General features: G+C 40.1%; 1 protein-coding gene and 1 pseudogene across 1 annotated transcript in view; one reads left to right on the top strand and one right to left on the bottom strand.

The window, feature by feature from the left end:
• Positions 1–9,417, bottom strand: part of HDX (highly divergent homeobox) — a 572,582-nt gene that overhangs the window by 86,867 nt on the left and 476,298 nt on the right. The window lies entirely within an intron of this gene.
• LOC102843532 overlaps positions 7,409–9,417 on the top strand; it is a 3,784-nt pseudogene continuing 1,775 nt past the window's right edge.

A 9,417-nucleotide genomic window follows, 5' to 3' on the forward strand; every position in this document is an offset into this window, starting at 1 on the left:
CAAGAGAGGAAGGCCCTCTATGAGGTGGATTGATTCAGTGACTGGGATAATTGGGATGGGAGTGTCAGAGCCAGTGCGATTGGCACAGGACAGAGAGGAGTTTAGGGCTGTTGTACATAGGGTCGCTATGAGTCGCAGGCGACTCGACGGCACATAACAACAACAACAACAACAACAATTGTTTAATACAGTATTTGTCCTTATGAGACTGAGTTAGTTCACGCAGCTTAATGCTTTCCAGTCCCTCCCAAGTTAGGTAGTAATTTACAAAGTAATTGCTCCTGTTGTTGCCTAGTATTCTATTGTGTTAATGTACCATAGTTTGTCAATCCATTCGATTGTGGTTGGACATCTGGACAGTTTCCATGTTCTTGTGATGGTGAATAACACTGCTGTGAACACTGGTGTACAAGTTTCTGTGCCTCAGCGTGTAAAAATTCTTTTTAAACAATCCTGGTCAATAGAATCCCACAGTTCTTGTTGTTGATTGTCTTTGAGTTTAGTATGACTCACAGAAACCCTATGAATAAACGGTCTGAAGTCTTTCTATCAAAGTTCATAGAGTTTCTAGAGGCATTTTGTTTAGGAAGTGGAAGCCACGCCTGCTTCCAAATCTGTCTTAAACTGGGAGCTCCATCAAACACTGTCCACCATGGGTAACCATTATGGTATTTGACACCCCAATGGCACAAGGTTCAGCATCACAGCAACCCCAGGTTACCTCAGTACAGCATATTGACAGACGAGTGCTATAGCACTAAAATATAATAATACCCACTTGAACACAAAGGCCCTCCCTGAAGTCTTGTTGACATTAAAAAAGAGGCTTAAATAAAAAACAACAAATATAGTTTGGTATTATTGTTATGTGCTGTTGAGTCGTCTGTGATGTACCCTAATATAAGGCAGCTCTAAAACCTTCCCTATCCAGAGCCAGTCTCACTAATTCTAACACTCCATTGCCCCAGACACTGTATCAATCCATGTCATCTGGGTTCTTCCTCTCCTGTGTTGTCCGTCCACCCTTCCAAGCATGATGTCCTTTTCCAAGGACCAATCTCTCCTGGCCACATGTACAAAGTATGTGAGATGGACCTTCAAAATCCTAGTCTCCAAGGAGAGACTCTTCTCCAGCACCAAAACTCAAAAGCATCTATTCTTCTGTCATCCTTAGTCATTGTCTAGCTCTCTGAAACATAACAAGCAATTGAGAAGACCATGGACTGGATTAGGCACACCTTTGAATCTACACAGACGTTGTTGCTCTTCAGATTGGAACTCTCATACAATGTTGGTGGGGTTGTAAAATGGTATAATCACTCTGGAAGGCAGTTCGGCATTTCCTCAAAAAGTGGAACATAGAAATGCCACATGAGCCTGCTATTCCACTGCTTGAAATATACTCCAAGAAAAATAGAACTGAGACACAAATGGGAATTTGTACACTCATGCTCATAGCAGCATTATTTACAATAGCAAGAACATGGAAACAGCCACCATTGTCCATCAACAAATGAATGGATTGAGAAATGGTGGTACATTACATGATGGCATACTATGCAGCACTCAGGGAAAAATTTTTTTAAAATATTATTTAACAAGAGAGACTCTAGAGATCATTAGGCTGAGTGAAATAATTCAGTCTCAAAAGGTCAAATACTGCATAAGATCACTATTGTAAAAATAGGATAATTAACAAGATGTGTATAAATGTCAAAAGGGGAAGGGGAAGAGGTGGTGGGGATGAGGAGGGTAACTGTTGTTGTTGTTATGTGTTATCAAGTTGACCATGACTTATAGTGACCCAATGCACAATAGCTCTGAACCCTACTCTATTTTGGGTCAATCTCACTGTCTCTGACACACTGACCCTCATTACTTAAGTTACTATTTCAATCTGTTTCGCCCCAGGTCTTCCTCTCCTGTGCTGTCCCTCCACCCTAACAAGCATATTGTCCTTCTCCAAGGACTGGTCCCTCTGCCCCCTGCAACATGCACAAAGTATGTGAGAGAGGGCATAAAAATCTTTGCCTCCAAGGAACAACTTGTCTGAGGGTAGGGAGAATGGGAAATCATGGAGACACAGAGTTAGATAGGCAGAGGGAATGGGTGAAGAAATTAGGAAAGATTAAGTGGAAACCTGAAAAGATGTGATGATAATGAGCATAGATGAATGGTGATTGGTTTTATAAATCTCAATGAATTAGGCTGATCATATGAAACACAATGTATACAAAGGACTGTGTGAAACACAATGCACATGAAGGAAACAATGTAAATGAATTTTGTATGAAAGTCAATATAAAGTTTTTTAAAATATAAAAAGAAAATGGGAGGAAGACACAACATCGCTATATCAAAAATGAATTAGTTGACACTTAAAAATTTCAGGAAATACCATATAAACAAGAGATAATAGTGATGAATGATGATGTTGAAGCTGCACAAGACACTGGAAAAAATATGGCCTGTGAATCAAAGACATACCAATTGACATATTTCAGCTAACAGGTGCAGCCCTGGATGTCCTCACCAGTTTATGGCAGAAAATTTGAAGGACAGATACCTGGTCAAGTGACTGGAAGAGATTAATATTTTTCTCCATTCCCAAGAGAGGTGCTCCAACAGAATGTGAAATTATTGAACAATATCATCATCTATGCAGTGGAATGTGGCATCAGGATTGGAGGAAGACTCAAAAAATTCTGCATTGTGCAGATGACACAACTCTGCTTGTTGAACCTGGTGAGGACCTGAAGCCCTTGCTACAGAAGGTCAAGGACTGCAGCCTTCAATATGGACTGAAGGTCAACATCAAGAAAAGTAAGATTCTCATCACTGGGCAACTTGGCAATTCATGATCGACAGTGAAGAGATTAATATTGTTAATAGCTTCAGTTCGCTTGGCTTCACAATCAATGCTCTTGGTACCAGCAGCCAGGAAATTAAAAGACTAATTGCATTGGTTAAGTCTGCTGACAGGCACCTCTCCAAAGTACTGAAGAGCAATGATATCAGTATGGAGACTAAGGTGCAACTGATCCAAGCCATGGTCTTTGCAATTACTTGAAGGAGAATTGATGCCTTCGAGCTGTGGTGCAGGAGAAGAGTACTGAATATTCCATGGACTGATAGGAGAACAAACAGATTTGTCCTAAAGAGAGTAAGACCAAGCTGCTCCTTGGAGGCAAGGATTCTGAAGCTTTATATGATATACTTTGTACACGTTGCAAGGAGGGTTCAGTCCTTGAAGAGGGACATTATGCTTGGGAAGGTGAAGGGACGGCACAAAAGACGAAGGCTCTAGATGAGATGGAATGAATCAGTGACTAGGGTAATGAGAGTAGGTGTGTCAGAGACAAAAAGACTGGCACAGGATAGAGCAGGGTTTAGGGCTATTTTACAGAGGGTTACTATGAGTCACAGGTGACTCGATGGCACAAAACCAACAACAACAACAACAATCATCAATATCAAAGGCAAGCAAAACATAGTTGAAGATCATTCAGAGATGGCTTCAATAATACATTGACAGGGAACCACCAGAAATTTAAGCTGGGTTTGGAAAAGTTTGCCGCACCAAGGATATTATTGCTGATGTCAGATGAATCCTTGTAGAAAAGAAGGAATATAAGGAGAATGTTTATTTTTTATTTATTGTCTATGCAAAGGCATTTGGCTATGTGGTTGTGGTTGTTGTTTTTGTTAAGTGCAATTGAGTCCTACATGACACATAACGACCCTCTGAACAAAATACCTGAACACTTGTATAACTTTCATTATTTCTCCAAGTTCATAGGGGTTTTGGAGGCAAGCTATTTTGGAAATGGATGCCATTCCTGCTTCCAAGCTTATATTACTTGGGGAGCGCTACCAAACACTGTTCGCCATGGGTAACCAATATCGCATTTGACACATCAGTGTCACAGTGTTTAGCATCACAGCAATCAGGAGTTACCTCTGTACAGTAAATGGACAGACCAGTGCTGTACCACTTTGAAGAATGTTTGACCAAAACCAATTAGAACCAGGCTTGAGAGATGCAGGTTAGAATCACCTACCTTTGGCATGGTAGCATCATTTTCTATCTTCTAGGCCAACTGAGCTCTCTGTGTTGTTGTTGTTAAGTACTGTCAAGTTGTACTTGATTTATGGCAACCCTATGAACCTGAGCACTTGTGTGACTAACATTTACAAGAATGAGAATCCCAGAACAGTTAATTTTGTGCTCACATGAAACCTATACCAAGACCAAGAGGTTGTGAGAACAGAGCAAGGGAACAACACTGCATAGTTTAAAAGTTAAAAAGGTGTATGTCAGGGTTGTATAATTTCTCCACACCTATCCAATTTGTATACTGAGCAGATTTTTTTTAAAAGCCAGATTCTGTGAGAAAGAATTTGGCATCAGGACTAGAAGAAGAGTCATTAGTAGCCTACGTTATGCAGATGACACAACTTTGCTTACTTAACACGAAGAGGATTTGAAGTGTTTTCTGTAGAAGATTAAAGAACATAGCCTTCAATATGGAGAGCATCTGAATGCCAAGAAAACAAAAATTCTCATTACTTGACCAATAGGCAGCATCATGATAGATGGAGAAAAGATTGAAATTGTTAATAACTTCATCTTACTTGAATCTCCACAATCAACACTTTTGGTACCAGATGTATTACACTGGGAAAAATCTCTAGTCAGGGAATTCTCCAAATTATTGAGGATCATTGATACCAGCTTGAGGACTAAGTTGTACCTGATTCAGGCCATGATCTTTTGAATCACTTGCTATATATTTGGGAGCTGGGCAATGAAGGAGGGTAACTAGAGAAGAGTTGATGCCTTTTAGCTGTGGTGTTGGAGAATAGTACTAAGTACCCCATAGATTGCCAAGAGAACAAAAAGGTCTTGGAGAAGGTGCAGCTAGGTTGCTTCTTGTCAGCAAAACTAATGAAGCTTCATCTCACCTCCTTTGGACATGTTGCTAGGAGAGGCTATTACTTAGAGAGAGACATCACACTTGGAAATGTGGAGGGTCAGTGAAGGAAAGGAAGATCCTCAATGAGATGGATTGGGACAGTGATTTCAGCAATGGTTTAAAGTATATCAGATATTGTGATAATAGTACAGGATAAAACAGGATTCATATATGTTGTTCATAAGTTTGATATGTGTATTACACATATCTCATCCAGGATTTTTCTCTCCTTCTTCAAGGACTTGATCCCTCCTGGCCAAGTGCCCAAAGTATGTGAGATGGAGCTTCAAAATCCTAGTTTCCAAGGAGAGACTGGGTTTCACCCTCTCCAAGACAGACTGATTTGTTTTCTTGTCAGTCAGTAATGTTCAAGTCTCTTCTGTCATCCATTTTGGTCTTTTCTTCTTCTTCTTCCTTCTTAGTAATGACTTTTTATATTTCATTGTTGTTGTTACTGTTGTTGCATGCTGTCAAGTCAGAACCAATCCATAGCTGACCCTCCAGCCAGTTTTCAGATGCAGCAAATTTCATGGAGGAGATTGTCCATCCTTGTCTCTTATTGTACCTTTGAAATTGTAGTGCAGCTTCTTACTACTAGACCACCAGAGAGCGAGAGAGAGAGATGATAGATAGATAGATAGATAGACAGAGAAAGTACATCTACATAGTCATTTCATCTCTGCTGCCTAACTATAAATTGAGGGGATGAAGAAGATGGAGAAATCGGAAAATGAGAAAAAGAAAAGTAATTTAATTCTGGAAATCCCACTATCAGGCATGTATTCAAAAGAAATAAGATCTGGGACATTTCCCTCAATGGATGAATGGATGAACAAACTATTGTAGACACACACAGTAGAATACTGTGCAACAATAAAGGATAATAAAAAATTTGCAAAGCAACATATAACATGCGTGAACCTAGAGGACATTAAAATGAGTGAAATAAGGCAATCATAAAAGGATATTGAGCAAGAGCTCACTATCATAGAAAGCTTTAGTAAGAAAGACAGATGGGGAGAAACTTTCTTAGATGATTACTACAAATGAGAAGGAGGGATACAGGAAGGAAAAAATTAGCAAGTAAATAGATAACAAGCACATACTAAGATGATGATGGGAGCTTTGATGGCCTGTAAGAAGTGATGCCATCTCAAAGGCATGTGGTTTGAATCTACCAGCTGCTCTGTGGAAGTTAGATTGTCAATTTTTTTCTCCAGTGTGATTTATTGCCTCTAAAAACTCATTACAGGGCCAGTTATGAATTGGTTTTAACACAATGGCAGTGAGTGAGTAAATATACAAATGGTTATATAGGCAGACAGGCAAGACTAACAGATATACACCAGTAAAAGGGATTATACTTATCATTAAATGTAGAGGTGGCAGATATCTTTACATTAATATTAGGATATGCTATAAATAAATCTGGTAGACCCAATGGGGCAAAATTATGTAAACAATCAGAAGCAAAAACCCTAAAGGAATGAGTTGATTGTCCTAAAGTCTCAGGACCATAGTCTCTGAGGACATAATGAATAGTTAGAATTACATAGTAAACAAAGAAAATGGTGAGGAGCAAACTGGGGTTTTAAGAGTTTGTGAACAGGGGGGCCGCAGCCGCGTGGTCATCGCCATGGCCGCCGAGTGGGAAGCCGGTGAGCCCGGGAACAGGAAGTCCTTCAAGCTTCTAGGAATTTTAGATGTCCAGAACATTCCCTGTGCACGTGACTCAATACTGTATGGTTCGTTAGGATCTGTTGTGGCTGGCCTTGGACTTTTTTTATTAACGAGCAAAATTAGAAGATCATGTGATGTTGGAGTAGGAGGATTTATTTTGGTGACTTTAGGATACTGGTTCCATTGCAGGTATAATTGTGCAAAACTAAGAATCCAGGAAAGAATTACCAGAGAAAGTATTAAAAATAAGATTTTGTATGAAAGCACCCACCTTGATCCTGAAAGGGAAACCAAGAACAGCACAACAGCTGAGCAGCCATAAGCAGAGATCATCAATACAGCTCTCAGACCAACGGACAGAGCCGAGATCAAGTGTACAAATCACCCAATTATGTACAAAGGAAATGAAGCCATCTTCTATCAGTACCTATCAGTTATTCTTGTGGTCCTGTACGTGTTAGTGCCTCACTTTCTGAGAAAGTAAATTTAATTTACTGGAAGTGTGTGCTAAGAATAAAACTGTAAAATCTAAAAAAAAAAAAAAGAGTTTGTGAACAGGGAACGGGAGGTGCTGCATCTTGAGGAGACTGTCTGGGACTGTGGGTGCCTGCTGCTATAGGACGGAGGGCAGTGACTCCTTGCCTTTCCCAAGAGCCTTGAAGGAAATGGCTACATAGAAGCGTGACAGAAGCCAATACTAAATGCTTCACTGCTGAACTAGTTCCTCAAGTATCTTGGCTCTGGCAATTGTTATGGGACATTGGATGACTATTAGAGATGCCAAGTCTGTCTTCAGAAAGCAAAAATATTTCTAAATATACCTCAGAAACAAAGATGTCTCCATCAAATTTATACGCATATTAAGTACTAAGTTCTTTGATATCTTTTAAAAAAATGTACACCTTTTTTTTTCAGTGCCTTCTGCACAGAAGAGAATATTGAGCAGAGTATCACATATCTTGATCAGGAATTGACTACCTTTGGTTTTCCTTCATTATATGAAGAATCCAAAGGTAAAGAGCCAAAGAGAATTAAATATAATTGCAGTTTTAAATTATATGAATGAACTACTTGTGCTACAACGGAAGAACCTTCTAGCTCAGAAAAATGTGGAAATACAGAATCTGAAACTGGGAAGTGACATGAACCATTTGCAAAGCTACTTTACAAAGCTTAAGGAACAATTGGAAACTTCCAGGAGAGAAATGATTGGACTTCAGGAAAGAAACAGATCATTAATATCACATGCAAGCAAGATTCTGCTGAAAATTATCCCAAAACGTTTGGAACAATATGTTAACAGAGAACTGCCAGATGTGCAGGCTGGATTTAGAAAAGGTAGTGGTACTAGGGATATAATAACTAATGTTAGATGGATCTTGGCAGAAAGCAGGGAATACTGGAAGAATGTCTATCTGCGCTTCATTTACTATGCAAACGCTTTTGACTGTGTGGGTCACAAGCTATGGCTGACTCTGAGAATGGGAATCCCAGAAAATTGACTGTGCTAATGCAAAACCTATACTTGGAACAAGAGGCAATCATCAGAACAGAGCAAGGAGACACTATATGGTTCAAAATTAAGAACGGGGTCAGTCAGGGATGTATTTTCTCTCCATACCTTTTCAATCTGTATGCAGAACAGATCATCCAAGATGCTGGGCTGTACGAGGAGGAATGTGGCTTCACAATTGGTGGAAGAGTCATCAACAACCTGCATTATGCAGATGACACAACCCTGCTTGCTGAAACTGAGGAAGACCTGAAGCGCTTGATGTAGAAGGTCAAGGACTGCAGTCTTCAATATGGATTGAAGCTCAACATCAAGAAAACAAAGATTTTTGCCACTGGGCCAATTGACAGCATCATGGTGGATGGTGAAGAGATTGAAATTGCTAACAGCTTTAGTTTGCTTGGTTCCACAATCAACACTCTTGGTACCAGCAGCCAGGAAATCGAGAGACAAATTGCATTGGAAAAGTCAGCTGTTAGAAACCTCTCTAGAGTACTGAAGGGCAATGACATCAGTCTGGAGGCTCAGGTGTACATGATGCAGGCCATAGTCTTCACAACTGCTTGCTATGTGCCAGAGAGCTGGACAATGACTAGGGATTATCAAAAGAGAATTGATGCCTTTGAACTGTGGTGCTGCAGAAGAGTGTTGAATATACCATGGACTGCTAGGAGAACAAACAGGTTTGTCCTGGAGAGGGTGGCACTGAATGCTTCTTGGACGCAAGGATTCTGAAGCTTCGTCTGACATTTTTGGCATGTTGAAAGGAGGAACCAGTCCTTGGAGAGGGACATTATCTTTGGGAGAGTAGAGGGAGGGCGCAGGAAAGGAAGACCCTAGATAAGATGGATCGATTCTGTCATCGGAGTGGTGGGAATGAGTGTGTTTGAGACAGCGAGGTTGGCACAGGATAGAACGGCATTTAGGGCTCTTGTACATAGGGTCGCTATGAGTTGCAAGTGACTCGATGGCACATAACACCAACAACACTTAAAAATGAGAAGGGTGAAGTACTGAAATTACGAAATATCATTGCAAGTCGAGCTACTTAGTATAATCATGATATGAAGAGAAAAAATGTGTGTATAAAAAACTAAAGGAATGTATACATCATCTTGTTATGCACCAGAAAGATTTTTTAAAAAGCTATGGCAGCATCAGGATGGATGGTGAAGAGATTGAGATTGTACACAGCTTTAGTTTGCTTGGCTCCATAGTCAACAGTCTTGGCACCAGCAGCCAGGAAAT

This window comes from Elephantulus edwardii, unplaced genomic scaffold, assembly GCF_000299155.1.
Source record: "Elephantulus edwardii isolate Elephantulus edwardi_28Jun2011 unplaced genomic scaffold, EleEdw1.0 scaffold00423, whole genome shotgun sequence".
Classification (NCBI taxonomy): Eukaryota; Metazoa; Chordata; class Mammalia; order Macroscelidea; family Macroscelididae; genus Elephantulus; species Elephantulus edwardii.